The sequence below is a fragment of the Hypanus sabinus genome, chromosome 2, assembly GCF_030144855.1.
Source record: "Hypanus sabinus isolate sHypSab1 chromosome 2, sHypSab1.hap1, whole genome shotgun sequence".
Classification (NCBI taxonomy): domain Eukaryota; kingdom Metazoa; phylum Chordata; class Chondrichthyes; order Myliobatiformes; family Dasyatidae; genus Hypanus; species Hypanus sabinus.
Window position 1 is genome coordinate 176,156,036 of NC_082707.1, and position 14,634 is coordinate 176,170,669.

The 14,634-nt window shown below is 42.9% G+C and overlaps 1 long non-coding RNA gene across 1 annotated transcript; it reads right to left on the minus strand.

The window, feature by feature from the left end:
- Window positions 1-949: 949 nt before the first annotated feature.
- Window positions 950-13,835, minus strand: LOC132387635 (uncharacterized). Its single transcript, XR_009509959.1, has 3 exons — window positions 13,691-13,835; window positions 4,088-4,131; window positions 950-3,987 (listed from the first exon to the last, which is right to left on the minus strand). It is a non-coding gene; the product is annotated as an uncharacterized LOC132387635 (long non-coding RNA).
- Window positions 13,836-14,634: the final 799 nt, after the last annotated feature.

A 14,634-nucleotide genomic window follows, 5' to 3' on the forward strand; every position in this document is an offset into this window, starting at 1 on the left:
TTCAGCGAAAAGGTCTCCCAGTCTGCGTTGGGTCTCACCAATATATAAAAGGCCACAGTGAGAGAACCGGACGCAGTATACCACACCAGCCGACTCACAGGTGAAGTGTCGCCTCACCTGGAAGGACTGTCTGGGGCCCTGAATGTTGGTGAGGGAGGAAGTGTAAGGGCAGGTGTAGCACTTGTTCCGTTTACAAGGATAAGTGCCAGGAGGGAGATCGGTGGGAAGGGATGGGGGGGGGGGGGAAACGAGTGGACAATGGAGTCGTGTAGGGAGCGATCCCTGTGAAAAGCAGAAAGAGGGGGGAGGGAAAAATGTGTTTGGTAGTGGGATAGTGGGTTTTGTCTGGTGTGGTATACTGCATCCGGTGCTCCCGGTGTGGCCTTTTATGTATTGGTGAGACCGGACGCAGACCGGGAGACCGTTTCGCTGAACACCTACGCTGGGTCCGCCAGAAAAAGCAGGATCTCCCAGTGCCCACACATTTTAATTCCACGTCCCATTCCCATTCCGATATGTCTATCCGTGGCCTCCTCTATTGTCAAAATGAATCCAAACTCAGGTTGGAGGAACAACACCTTATATACCGGCTGGGTAGCCTCCAACCTGATGGCATGAACATTGACTTCTCTAACTTCTGTTAATGCCCCTCCCCTTCTTACCCCATCCCTGACATAGTTAGTTGTTTGCCTGTTCTCCATCTCCCTCTGGTGCTCCCCCCACCCTTTCTTTCTCCTGCGGCCTCCCGTCCCATGATCCTTCCCCTTCTCCAGCTCTGTATCACTTTCGCCAATCACCTTTCCAGCTCCCACCCCCTCCGGTCTTCTCCTATCATTTCACATTTCCCCCTCCCCCCACAACTTTCAAATCTCTTACTATCTTTCCTTTCGGTTAGTCCTGACTAAGGGTCTCGGCCCGAAACGTCGACAGCGCTTCTCCCTATAGATGCTGCCTGGCCTGCTGTGTTCCACCAGCATTTTGTGTGTGTTGTTGTTTGAATTTCCAGCATCTGCAGGTTTCCTCGTGTTTCCTCCACAATCTCTATCAGCACAGAAGCACGCCAGGGACATGTACTTTACTCCGTGCTCTGCTCACTTTACACCTATGATTGTATGGCTAAGTACAGCTCCAACACCATATAAAAGTTTGCAGATGACACCACTGTTCTGGGCTGTATCAAAGGTGGTGATGAATCAGCATATAGGAGGAAGATTAAAAATTTGGCTGGGTAGTGTAATAACAATAAGCTCTCACTTAATGTCGATAAGACTAAGGAACTGATAGTAGACTTCAGGAGAGGGAAACCAGTTGATGAGTCAGCAATCATCTGAGGATCAGAGGTGGAGAGAATAAGTAACCTTAAATTCCTGGGTGTCACTATCTGAGAGGATCTGTCCTGAACTCACCATATAGTTGTGAAGAAAGCATGACAGTGCCTCTACTTCCTCAGGAATCTGGGGAGATTTAACATGTCATCAAAAACCTTGGTAAACTTCTATAGAAGTGTGATGGAAAGTGTGCTGACTGGCTGCATTACGGCCTGGTATACGGCCTGGCTGCATTACGGCCTGGTATGGTATTTTCTTTGAGCAGAAAATCCAACAAAAGGTAATAGATTCGGCCCAGGACATCATTACTAAAACCCTCCCAACCACTGAGCGCATCTGCATGAAACATTGCTGTAGAAAAGCAGCATCAATCACCAAAGATCCTCACCACGCAGGCCATGCTCTTTTCTCGCTGCTACCATCAGGTAGAGGTACAAGTGCCTCAGGACTCACATCTCTGGGTTCAAGAACAGTTACTACCCCTTAACCATCAGGCTCTTGAACAAAAGGGGATAGCTACTCTCATTTAAGGACTCTCTTTATCTTGTTATTTCATCCTCATTATTTATTATTATTTATTTATTGTCAGCATTTGCACAGTTTGTTGACAGTTTACAGTTCCTGATGTTTATACTTTGCAGGTCCTGTTTACAGTTACCATTTTATAAATTTGCTGAGTACGCCCGCAGTAAAAGAATCTCAGGGTTGTATGTGGTGACCTGTATGCACTCTGAAAATAAATTTCACTTTAAACTTTGAACTCTGAAAATTGAAGTATGAAATTTACTTAAGGCTTTGTAATGAACTTAGTACACTATCTGAACTAAGAGCAGTAAATTTTGACTCTGCATCAGCTTGGAATGAGGTTTTATCATAAGAGTCCTGAGCATAAAGCTTGTTAATATGGCAGTACTTACTAAGTTAGAAATGGAAGTGTATGATTTGAATTATTTTCACATTCAAGAGCTACCCCTATACGGTATTCCTCAAAATGCCCATGTTTCTCCACTCATTTCAACCATGTTTCCTTTCAGGACTTAACTCTTTGTTAGGCACAATTTCACAGATACTAATTTCTTTCTGATACTTCATTCGCTATGCTTTTACGCAGTTATTTTTCACAGTGGATGTTGGCAGACTGTACAGCCATTGGAACAAATACAAACCTATTTTCATCTAATGTTCACACTTACCCACTCAGCAAACATTGCTGGACAGTGAATGAGAAAGGGAGCTTAGGTTACTTTCCATTATTCTGGACATTGAATCAACTTGCTCCAAGATTTTCACGCGGAATCTGGCTGCTCAGTCATAAGTGTACAGGGAGTAGATTAGTGTGCTACGCAACATTGTGGAGTTCCAATGTTTCGAATAATTCTGGCAGAGGTATTGCTGCCTATGCTTGCTGACTGTGTTCTGTTGGTCAGAAAAACAATGATCCATTTGCAGAGAGAGGCATTGACTTCCAAGGTCCGGAGTTTAGTGATATGTTTCTCTGGAGTAAAAAGCATTGAATGAGGAGTTGTAATCAATAAACAATTGTCTGGCGTAGGTGTCTTTACTGTTTAGATGCTCCAGAAAGGAGTGTATGGTGAGGGAGGTGCTGTTTGTCCTGGACCCATTTCAGTGGTAGGCAAATTTCAGTGGGTTGAGGCTGTCTGGGAAGCTGGAGTTGATGCATACCCTGACCAGCTTCCTGAAGCACTTCACAACGTCAGATCCACTGGACTGTAGTAAAATAAAGAGGCGTTGCTAACATTGTACAGAGCTTATGTGTGTACATTTGAATACCGGGTGCAATTTTAGTCTCTGAACTTGAGGAATGATATGTAGCTATACTGCCAGTGCATCAAGATTGATTGCTATGATTTCATATTAGAAAAGACTGAGAAAGTTTGTTATCTACTGTCTGACATCTAAAAGAATGACAGGGGCTGCTCAGCCTGCAGAATTACTTCAGCAGATTGTTACTTCAGATTCTGGTGTCCGGGGCCTCTTGTTTATCCAACAGGGAATTGATGGATATGTTGGAGGGAAAAAAATACCAAGAAAAAGGCCACAGGAAAACAAATAGAAAAAAGGGACTGATGAAATACCTCTGCTGGATTTAACATGGACCTGATGGACACTGAAGAGTTTTGGCCTGAAACGTTGACTGTCCTTTTTTTCTATAGATGCTGCCTGGCCGGCTGAGTTACTCCAGCATTTTGTGTGCGTTGCTTGCATTTTCAGTATCTGTAGATTTATTCCTGTTTGTGAAAAGACAGGGTGCTGGGATCGGAGGCAAAATCAGATTTCACTTGTTCTCGGTGATGGTTATCTCCACGCTGTTAGGACTCTGAAGACTGCCCCGGATGCTGTGCTCCATGCCTGATGAACTGATAAGCGAAGCTTTGAGCATTCTCCGAGGTTCGGATCTGAGGCCTGAATTTTGGTTCAAAATGCTGTTGTTCGCTTCAATTGTTTGCATGCTTTGTTTTTTTTTTCTCTTGCGCATCGAGGGTTGGTCTTTCATTTTTATTTTTATTTTTCTTCTCTAAATGTTTTTTTTTGGGTTTCTTGCCTTGTGTTTAGCTGTGTGCAAGCAAATCTCAAAGTTGTACAATTTATACATTCTTTCATAATAAATGAATTGTGAATCTTGAATCTTGTACTGCTGCTGCAAAAAAACAAATTTCACATCATATAAGGCCATGAGAATAAACTTGATTCTGATTAGTCAATGACAATTAACTTATATTTGAAGTAGCTTAACTTACTGGATTGTACAACACACCTTTATAGGAGTTGGCGTCAGCACCTTCTAGATTAAAACAGTAGTGCAACGTTAGAGAAACGCTATTGTAGGTCGGTGCATTCGGGAGTTCAAGTTTGGCACTGGCTGTAAGAAGTTTGTGCGTTCTCCCTGTGAGTGTGTGGGTGTCTCCAAGTGCTCTGGTTTCCTTCCACAGTTCAAAGACATACCAATTAGCAGGTTAATTAGTTATTGTAAATTGTCCTGTGATTAGGCTAGGGTTAAATATGTGGGTTGCTGGGCTGTGATCATTGGACGACCATTGTTCTGTGCTGTATCTCTAAATAAAATAGATAATATAAAATGATAGCATACTGACACTGGGTTTCCTTGTGATTTATTTTATTTTTATTTGGAGATACAGCACACCAATGAGACTTTGCCTCCCAATTACACCCATGTGACCTATTGATCTACTAACCCATGTGTCTTTAGATTGTGAGAGGAAACCAGAGCACCAACAGGAAACCCACTCAATCACAGAGACAACGTACAAACCCCCTGCAGACAGAGCCAGGAATTGAACCCATGTTACTGGCACTGTAATAGTGTTACACTAACTGCTACACTACCATGCCACCCCATGGGGCAAGGGCTCCTGTTTGGGAATGTTTATAATGTTAGCATGGGACACCTAATGAAAAAGTTCAGTGAAAATAATTAATTTTTAAAGTACTTTCTTTTGACGTCTTATTTTTGTGCACATTCGCTGTTCAGATTGTGGCCTGTGCTAGAGTTCGTTTAACGTCAAAAATTATATCCTTATTAAGTTGTTACCATCATACTACGTATCTAAAATTTTCAGGTCAGTTTGCCACTGACCTGGACTTGTACTACCTCCCAATGTGCAGAACTTGGAAGATTGGGAAGCCTGACATGTCTTCTCTGGATTGGCAAACTCAAAATGCATTTGTAGCTCACAGCCTTCAGGCTCTCGAATGAACATTCAGCAACTTATTCACCAACCAAATCCAAAAGAAAACACTGGAATAATTGTGATTGGAATTCATAAAGAAGTGCCATGTTCAACTTACATCCACACTTATTGGAAGGTACTACTTACTCTATCTCCTGTTGAGCCATTTCCAAATTCTACACACTGGTGCTCCACAAGGTTGCATCCTCAACCCCTTAGTCCGCACGTGACTGCGGGACCAAATCGTTAGAAAGAGGTGACATAGGGTTGGAAGGTATAGAATCAGTCTAGATAGAGTGAAGGAACTGCAAGGGCAAAAAAGTCTTGGATGGGAGATGTATACAGACCTGAAAGGATGTCGTCTACAAATTACAACAGGAGATAGAAAATCCATGCCAAAAGGGCAACGTTACAATAGTCACAGGGGATTTCGATATGCAGTTAGATTGGGAAAATCAGGATGGTGCCGGGTTCCAAGAGGTGGGATTTCTAGAATGCCTACAAGGTGGCTTTTTAAATCAGCTCATGGTTGAGCTCGCCAGGGTATCTGGATTGGGTCTTGAACAATGAACTGGAATTCATTAGAGAGCTTAAGGTAAAAAAAAACCCTTAGGGGAAAGTGATCATAACATGATCAAATTCACCCTGAAATTTGAGAAGAAGATAAAGTCAGATGTTTCAGTATTACAGTGGAGTAAAGGGAATTATAGAGTTATAAGAGAGCAATTGGCCGGAATTAATTGGAAAAGAATGCTGACAGGAATGAGGCAGAGCAGCATTGGCTGGAGCTTCTGGAAGCACCTTAGAGAATACAGGATATATACATCCCAAAGAGGAAGAATTATTCTAAAGGTAAGATGACACAGTCACGTTTAACAAGAGAAGTCAAAGCCAAAATAAAAGCCAAAGAGAGAGCATATAATAAATCAAAAATGTGGGAAGTTAGAGGATTGGGAAGCTTTTAAATACCAACAGAAGGCAGCTAAAATGGTCGTTAAAGAGGTAAAGATGGAATACGAAAGCAAGATAGCCAAAAATATAAAAGAGTTTCTCCAGATACAGAAAGGCTAAAAGAGAGGAGAGAGGAGATATTATATCACTGGAAAATGACACTGGAGAGATAGCAATAGGGGACAAGGATATGCCGGACGAACTAAATAAGTATTTTGCATCAGTCTTCACTATGGCAGATGCGAGCAGGAGTCAAGGGTCATTAAGTGTGTGAAGTTACCTTTAGTAGAGAGAAGTTTCTTGGGAAACTGAAAGGTCTGAAGGTAGATAAGTCACCTGGACCAGATGGTTTACACTGCAGGGTTCTGAAAGAGGTGGTTGAAAAGATTGTAGATGCATTAGTAAAGATCTTTCAAGAATCACAAGATACTGGAATAGTTCCAGAAAACTGGAAAATTGCAAATGTCACTCCACTCTTCAAGAAAGGAGAAAAGCAAAAGAAAGGAAATTATAGGCCATTTAGTCTGACCTCAGTGATTGGGAAGATGTTGGAGTCGATTTTTAAGGATGTGGTTTTGGAATACTTGGAGGCACATGATAAAACAGGTCAAGGTCAGCATGGTTTCCCAAGGGAAAATCTTACTTGACAACTCTGTTGGAATTCGTTGAAGAAATAACAAGCAGGATAGGCAAAGGAGAATTGATTGATGTTGTGTACTTGGATTTTCAGAAGACTTTTTACAAGATGCCACACAGGAGGCTGCTTAACAAGCTACAAGCCCATGGTATTTCAGGAAAGATTCTAGTACGGATAAAGCAGTGGCTGACTGGCAAAGAGTGGAAATAAAGGGCGCCTTTTCTGATTGGCTGTTGGTGACTTGTGGTGTTCTGCAGGGATCTGTCTTGGGACTAATTCTTTTTACGACATACATCGGGGATTTGCATGATAGAATTGATGGCTTTGTTGCTAAGTTTTTAGACAATATGAAGATAGGTGGAGGGCAGGTAGTTTTCGAGATGTGGAGAGGCTACGGAAGGACTTAGATTAGGAGAATGGGCAAAGAAGTGGCAGATGGAATATATTGTCAGGAGGTGTATGGTCATGCAATTTGATAGAAGAAATGAAAGGTTGACTATATTCTAAATGGAGAGAAAAATACAAAAATCTGAGGTGCAAAAAGGAACTGGGGAGTCCTTGTTCAAACATGAGGAAATCTGCAGATGCTGGAAATTCAAACAACACACACAAAATGCTGGTGGAACACAGCAGGCTAGGCAGCATCTATAAGGAGAAGCACTGTCGATGTTTCAGGCCGAGACCCTTCGTCAGCATTTTGTGTGTGTTGTTGGGGAGTCCTTGCGTAGGATTCCTTAAAGATTAATTTGCAGGTTGAATTGGTGGTGAGGAAGGCAAATGTGATGTCAGCATTCATTTGAAGAGGACTAGAATGTAAAAGCGAGGATGTAATGTTGAGACTTTGTAAAGCACTGGTGAGGCCTCACTTGGATATTGTGAGCAGTTTTGAGCCCCTTATCTTAGAAAGAATGTGCTGAAACTGGAGAGGGTTCAAAGGAGGTTCACAAAAATAATTCCAGGATTGAATGACTTGTCATATGAAGAGTGTCTGATGGCTGTGGGCCTGTATTCACTAGAATTCAGAAGAATGAGGGGTGATCTCATTGAAACCTATCAAATAGTGAAAGGGTTGATAGAGTGGATGTGGAGAGGATGTTTCCTATGGTGGGAGAATCTAAGACCAGAGGACACAGCCTCAGAATAGAGGGGCATCCTTTTAGAACAGAGATTAAGAGGAATTTCTTTAGCCAGCGAGTGGCAAATCTGTGAAGTTCATTGCCCCAGGCAGCTGTGGAGGCCAAGCCTTTATGTATATTTAAGGCAGAGATTGAAAGATTCTTGATTGGTCAGGGCATGAAGGAAAACGGGGAGAATGCAGGAGATTGGGGCTGAGAGGAAAAATGATGAAATGGGGCCCAATTCTGCTCTTATATTTTATGGTCATGGTCTAAAACAACGAATCTCACGTCATATGTCAGTCCGTGCTTTCCAAAGTTGCCATCTAACCTAGTCCCAATTGCTCACATTTGGCTCATATCCCTCCAAATCTTTCCAATCCATATACTTGTCCGATTTTCCCACTCCAATCACTTCCTCTAGCAGCTTGTTCCAAATATGCACCAACCTGTCAGGTCCCTTATAAATCTTTCCCTTCTTATCTGTAACCAATGACCTTTACTTTCTCATTCCCTTTCCTGGAAAAGATTGTGTGCATTCACTGATTATGCCCATCCTGCTTTAATTTTATACACCTCTTTAAGATCACCCTCTGTCTCCTCTCCACTAAGGAATAGAACCTGAGCCTCCCAAACACCTCCCTATAATTTAGACTGTTTAGTCCTTGCAACATTATCTTAACTGCACTCTATCCCACTTAATTGTACCTTTCCTATAAAGGAGTGGTTTAAATGATACATAGCACTTCTGGTGCACCTCACCAAAATCTTATACAACTGCAACATGACATCCCAACTCCTAATCTTAAGCATGCATGGTAAATGCTTACTTCACTACCCTGTCTACTGTGACACCATTTTTGAAGGAAGTGACAGTGGTGCCTCGTGCTAGCCTGAAGTCACTGTAGGGCTTCTACAAGAGAATAACTGATTCAATAAGTTTCAAGTAAAAATGTTTCCAATAATGGAAATGGAGCAAAACCCTGACAACTGTCATTAGCTGGATTTGCCTTTCTTTTTAAAACAACAAACATTGCATAAGACAGGTTTGTTCATGTGTAAGACCCTGACTTCAAATTAAATTATATCACTTTCAATCTTTACATAAAATTGTATAATATTATGTCCTCCCTTGAAAAAAAAAGATTGTAGATGTTTTAAAACAGAAAATGCTGATATTCGGTATCTGTGAGGTTAGGGGAGGGGTAGGAGAGAGCAAGAGAAAGGGAAGCGGAGGGAGCAAAAATTAATTAATATTTCAAATGAACACATTTCAATCAGAATTCCTCATTGCGCAACACAAATTCATCCTCCTTTGCCTTTTACTATTTCTTAGCACCAACCAAACTGATTCTATTAGAGTTTTTTTCTGGTTTCTTTCTCTCTACTTCATTATTCAGGCTGCCAGCCAACTTTTCCATTTAATTCTTCTCAACACTGTCTTCCCAAACTTGGTTATTCTGCAATGACCTTTCTGTAATGGTTAGGAAATTCATACACAGTCCTTTCTTTCTGTGTCATCCCTTCATCTGTGTTGTTACATGGGCTGAATCCAGATCTGTAAAGAACCTTGGCTTCGAGGAACTAAATGGAAAGAATAGCTGCTCCCTTCCTGATGCAATGTGGTGTTTGAGTCTCAGAGTCCAGCTCATCAATTCCAGGCTGAAACTCTGCAAGATAAAAACCATGAGTGTAATGTTAAGCAACCCTCACAAAATGCTGGAAAAACTCAGCAAGGTCAGATAACAGCTATGGGAATGAATAAACACTCAAAGTTTTGGGCTGAGATCCTTCTTCAGGACAGAGAAGGAAGGGGCAAGGTGACAGAATAAAAAGCTGCAAGGAGGGGAAGGAGGCTAGCTGGAAGGACAAGCCAGGTGGGAGGGAAAGGTAAAGGACTGGAGAAAGGTGAATCTCAAAGGAGAGGAAAGAGAACCATAGGAGAATGAGAAGGAGGTGGGGATTCAGGAGCATTGAGAAGAGGTGAAAGGTTCGAGTGGGGAATAGAGGAAGAACGGGGGGGGGGGGGGGGGAGAGGAATTTTTACTGGATAGGAAAAGGTTGGAGGCTACCTAGACAGAACATAAGGTGCTGCTCCTCCACCTCGAGGGTGGCCGCACCTTGGCACCAGAGGAGGCCATGGACCGACATGACGGAATGGGAATGGGATTTGGAATTAAAATGTTTGGCCACCAGGAAGTTCCACTTTTGGCGGATGGAGCAGAGGTGCTCAACAAGATCCCCCAATTTACGACAGGTCTCACCAATGTAGAGGTGACCGCATCGGGACCATCGGACACAATAGACGACCCCAGCAGACTTATAGGTGAAGTGTTGCCTCATCTGGAAGGACTGTTTGGGGCCCTGAATAGAGGTGAGGGAGGAGGTGAATGTAGGACTTGGGCCACTTGTAGGGATAAGTACTGGGAGGGACGAATGCAATCCCTATGGAACACGGAGTGGCGAGGGAGTAAACATCTCTTTAGTGGTAGGATGCCTTTGGGATGGCGGACTAGAGGAGGATGATATGTTGGATGTAGAGGCTCACGGGGTGATAGGTAAGGACAAGAGGAATTCTGTCACTGGTAAGGTGGCAGACAATGGGATGAGCATGGATGTTCAGGAATAGAGTAGACGCGGGTCAATAGTAGAAGGAGGGAAACCCCGTTCCTTGAAGAAGGGGGACATCTTGGAGGTCCTGGAAAGTAAAGCTGGATCCTGGGAACAGATATGATGGAGGCAAAGGAACTGAGAACAGGGGACAGTGGGTTTATAAAAGATGTCAGTTCGCAGTTTGCCTCCAAAAATGGAGGCAGAGAGATCAAGAATGGGGAGGGAGGTGTCAGAGATGGCCCAAGTGAATTTAAGGGCTGGGAAGCTCGAGGCACAGTTGATGAAATTGATGAGCTCAGCACGAGTGCCTGAAGCAGCACCAATGCAGTCATCAATGTAGCAGAGGAAGAGTCGGGAAGTATTACCAGGAAGGGTTAGGAACAGACTATTCCACATAGTCAACGAAGAGGCAGGCAAAACTGGGGCCCATGCGGTTGTCTGTGGCTACCCCTTGAGTCTGGAGAAAGTGAGAAGAGCCTAAGGAAAACCTGTTGAGTGTGAGGACCAGTTCTGCCCAACAGAGGAGGGTGGTGGTAGAGGGTAATTGATTGGTTCTTTTGTCAAGAAAGAAGCAAAGAGCTTTGAGGCCTTCTTGATGGGGGATAGAAGTGTATAGGGACTGAACATCATGGGATGAGGCAATCAGGACAAGACAATTGACAGTTACTCGGCAGATCGAGGGCATGAGAAGTTGCAGATGTAGGTGGGAAGGGACTGAACCACAGGGAATAGAGTGGAATTGAGGTACTGAGGACACGGGGTCGGTGGGGCAGGAGCAGACAGAGACAATAAGCCGACCCGGACAGTCTAGTTTGCGGATCCTGGGTATGAGGTAGAAGCGAGCAGTGTGGGGTAAGGGAACTATGAGTTTGTTGTCAGTGAATGGGAATTCTCCAGAGATGATGAGGTCAGTGATGGTGTCACAGACAGTTTTCTGATGGTCCAGGATGGGGTCCTCTTTCTAGGGGTAGGTATAAGGAGGTGTCTGAGAGTTGCCACTTGGTCTCAGCGAGGTAAAGGTCAGTGTGCCACACTACAGCAACACCTCCTTGGTCAGCGGGTTTGATGGTAAGGTTGGGATTGGTGCAGAGAGAGTGGAGAGTTCAGAGGAGGAGAGAGGAGTGCTGATGCTGAGCCAGTTGACGTCTCATCAGCAATTCAAGATGAAAAGATCCAGAGCAGGCAGGGAACCAGAGCGGGGTGTCCAAGAAGAGGAGGAGGGCTGGAGATGGGAGAAGGGGTGATCATCACGGGGTGTGGAATCCTTGCAGAAGAAGTGGGCTCGGAGATGGAGTTGATGAAAGGAGCGTTTGGTGTCATGGCAGGCACTGAGATCACTGAGCTGTGTGCAAAGGGGGACAAAGGAAAGGCCCTTGCTGAGGACGGTACCTCAGAGAGGAGAATTGGAGGGAATGGTGAAGTCATGGTGATCAGAGGGGGGAAAGGTTTGGTTGTGCCAGAGGAGAGAGGAGGGTCGGGGTATTCAGGGAGGGTGGGGTGGGAGAAGGATGATGGCTCAGGGGACCCAAGAGGTGATGGTGCGAAGTGTCAAGTGTAACGTTGTTGGACCTTGAGATTATTTGACATCAGTTAAACCATCTATCACCATCTTGCAGAGTGTAGACATCCCAGGATGTGAGAAGCACTTCAGTTTCTGTTTGCTGCCGCCCTGCCTTTGAAATCTATTCATTCACCCCACCTTATGTAAAATATACATTTCCTGTTTGACTTGTATAATGCATTGCAATCAAAAGAACAAATTATTCCAAAAAACCAATGCAACTGAACTTATATTTCCAGTAAAGAATGTGTTCATAATCATTACAGTCTGTTAAAATAATTATGCTTGTTAGTTATTTTTGTTGATAATTATCCTTGATATTTATTGATTGATTGATTGATTGATTGACATACAGCACAGAAAAGACCCTTCCGGTCCTTTGAGTCATGCCACTCAAGAAATCCTGGATTTTAATCCTAGGACAATTTACGACGACCAATTAACCTACCAACCGGTACATCTTTGGACTGTGGGAGGAAATCAAATCACCTGGAGGAAACTCAAAGGGGAGGAACATACAAGCTCCTTGCAGACAATGGTAGAAATGATATCTCAAACACAAACAGAAATATGGGTTCAAAGGTTCTTTACTGTTTCCAAAGTGTTTAATTGGCTGCCAAATATTCTAAAATGCCTTGAATAGCTAAAAACACTTTTCTTTCTGAATTTTGATTTGAAATATAATGCTTGTTCATGGAAAATATAACTTTCATCTTGATTGATACAAGTGGTAAACGGACTACTCCTTCCACTAGATACCCATTAGTGGCATTTTTTAGCAAAATTTAATGTGAGGTTGAGTGCTGGTCCTTTTGACAATTTGTGCTACAAGTAAATTATTTATACAAAATCGTAACAGGTTTCTGATGATGATGGAGAAAGTTTATTTTCTATAAAGGAGATGAAGATTTGTGTCCCACAGGGAGAAGCTGGTCAAGCTGGAACTTTGTTGGAACATAGGGGACTGAAGGGTGACGTTATAGATAACAAGATCTACAGATAGGGTGAACGCACACAATTCTTTTCACAGGGAAAAAGAACCAAAAACTAGAGATGTGGGTTTAAGGTGAGAGGGAAAAATTTCAAAGGGACTCAGAAGTATCTCATATTTGGAAGGAGCAGCCATACTGAGAACTGGCATAAAAATAAAACATTTAAAAGAATGTTTTTAAAAGAACATTTGAATAAGTTTTGCATAGGAAAGGTTTAGAGGGATATAAGTCAAATACAAACAAATGGAACTAACTTAGGTGAGCAACTTTATTAGCACAAACAGGTTAGGCCAAAATACCCGTTTATGTATTGTATTACTCCGTGATTTTATAATTACGGACATACATGAGGGAATGCTATGTTCGCCCAGATAGTCTGGTGACATTTACTGGCTGCCCAGCAAACTCCTTGGATTGTGTTGGTCCTAGACGCAAATAATGTATGTTTCAATGTAGATTTGACAAAAATCATTCAAGCTTTTTACTGCCTCAATATGTGACAATAATAACGAAACTCCAATATCATGATTTAAAATCCCAATCAGACAGGTTTAATATCACCGCATATGTCATGAAATGTGTTAAGAGTCAATAAACATAACTTTATTAACCTGTGTAAGCTTCTCTTTTACCTGCTGATGATGCTGTTTGGTTATTTTTTCAAAATATTCTCTTAAAATGCCAATGTGTCTAACAAATAATATTTTCAGTAGATAAATAAATTATACCAGTGCCTAAGAATAACATGAGCTGCCTTAATGACTATCGCCCAGTAGCACTCACATGGACAGTGATGAAATGCTTTGAGAGCTTGTTCACGATTAGGCTGAACTCCTGCCTCAGCAAGGACCTGGACCCCCTGCAGTTTGCTTATTGCCACAACAGGTCAACGGCAGATGCAATCTCAATGGCTCTTCACGCGGTTTTAGACCCCTGGATAACACAAACACCTGTGTCAGGATGCTGTTCATCGACTATAGCTCAGCGTTTAACACTATCATTCCCACAATCCTGACTGAGAAGTTGCAGAACCTGGGCCTCTGTACCTTCCTCTGCAATTGGATCTGTTGTGTATGTGGCCTGTTCACACAACTGTTATTAATAAAAACGCTGAAGAGGGGAACTAAGTTTCATGGTTCTTTACTAGTAGAGTCCGAACTTGACACACATACAGATCAATATGCGCCTAATAGCGCATGCAACGACGTGTTACTAAAACATACAGTAGTCCCTTATTATAATGTAGGCTATACGGTACAGGATCCTTGACTTCCTAACCAGAAGACCACAATCTGTGCATATTGGTGATAACATCTCCTCCTCGCTGATGATCAACATTGGCGCATCTCAGGTGTGTGTGCTTAGCCCACTGCTCTACTCTCTCAATACCCATGACTGTATGGCTAGGCATAGCTAAAATACTATCTATAAATTTGCTGATGATACAACCATTGTTGGTAGAATCTGAGATGGAGACAAGAGGGTGTACTGGAGTGAGATATGCCAACTAGTGGAGTGGTGTCACAGCAACAACCTGGCACTCAGCACCAGTAAGAGGAAAGAGCTGATTGTGGTCTTCAGGAAGGGTAAATCGAAGGGATGCATACCAATCCTCATAGAGGGATCAGAAGTGGAGAGAGTTTCAAGTTCCTGGGAGTTAAGATCTCTGAGGACCTAACCTGGTCCCAACATATCGATGTAGTTATAAAGAAAGCAAGGCAGCGGCT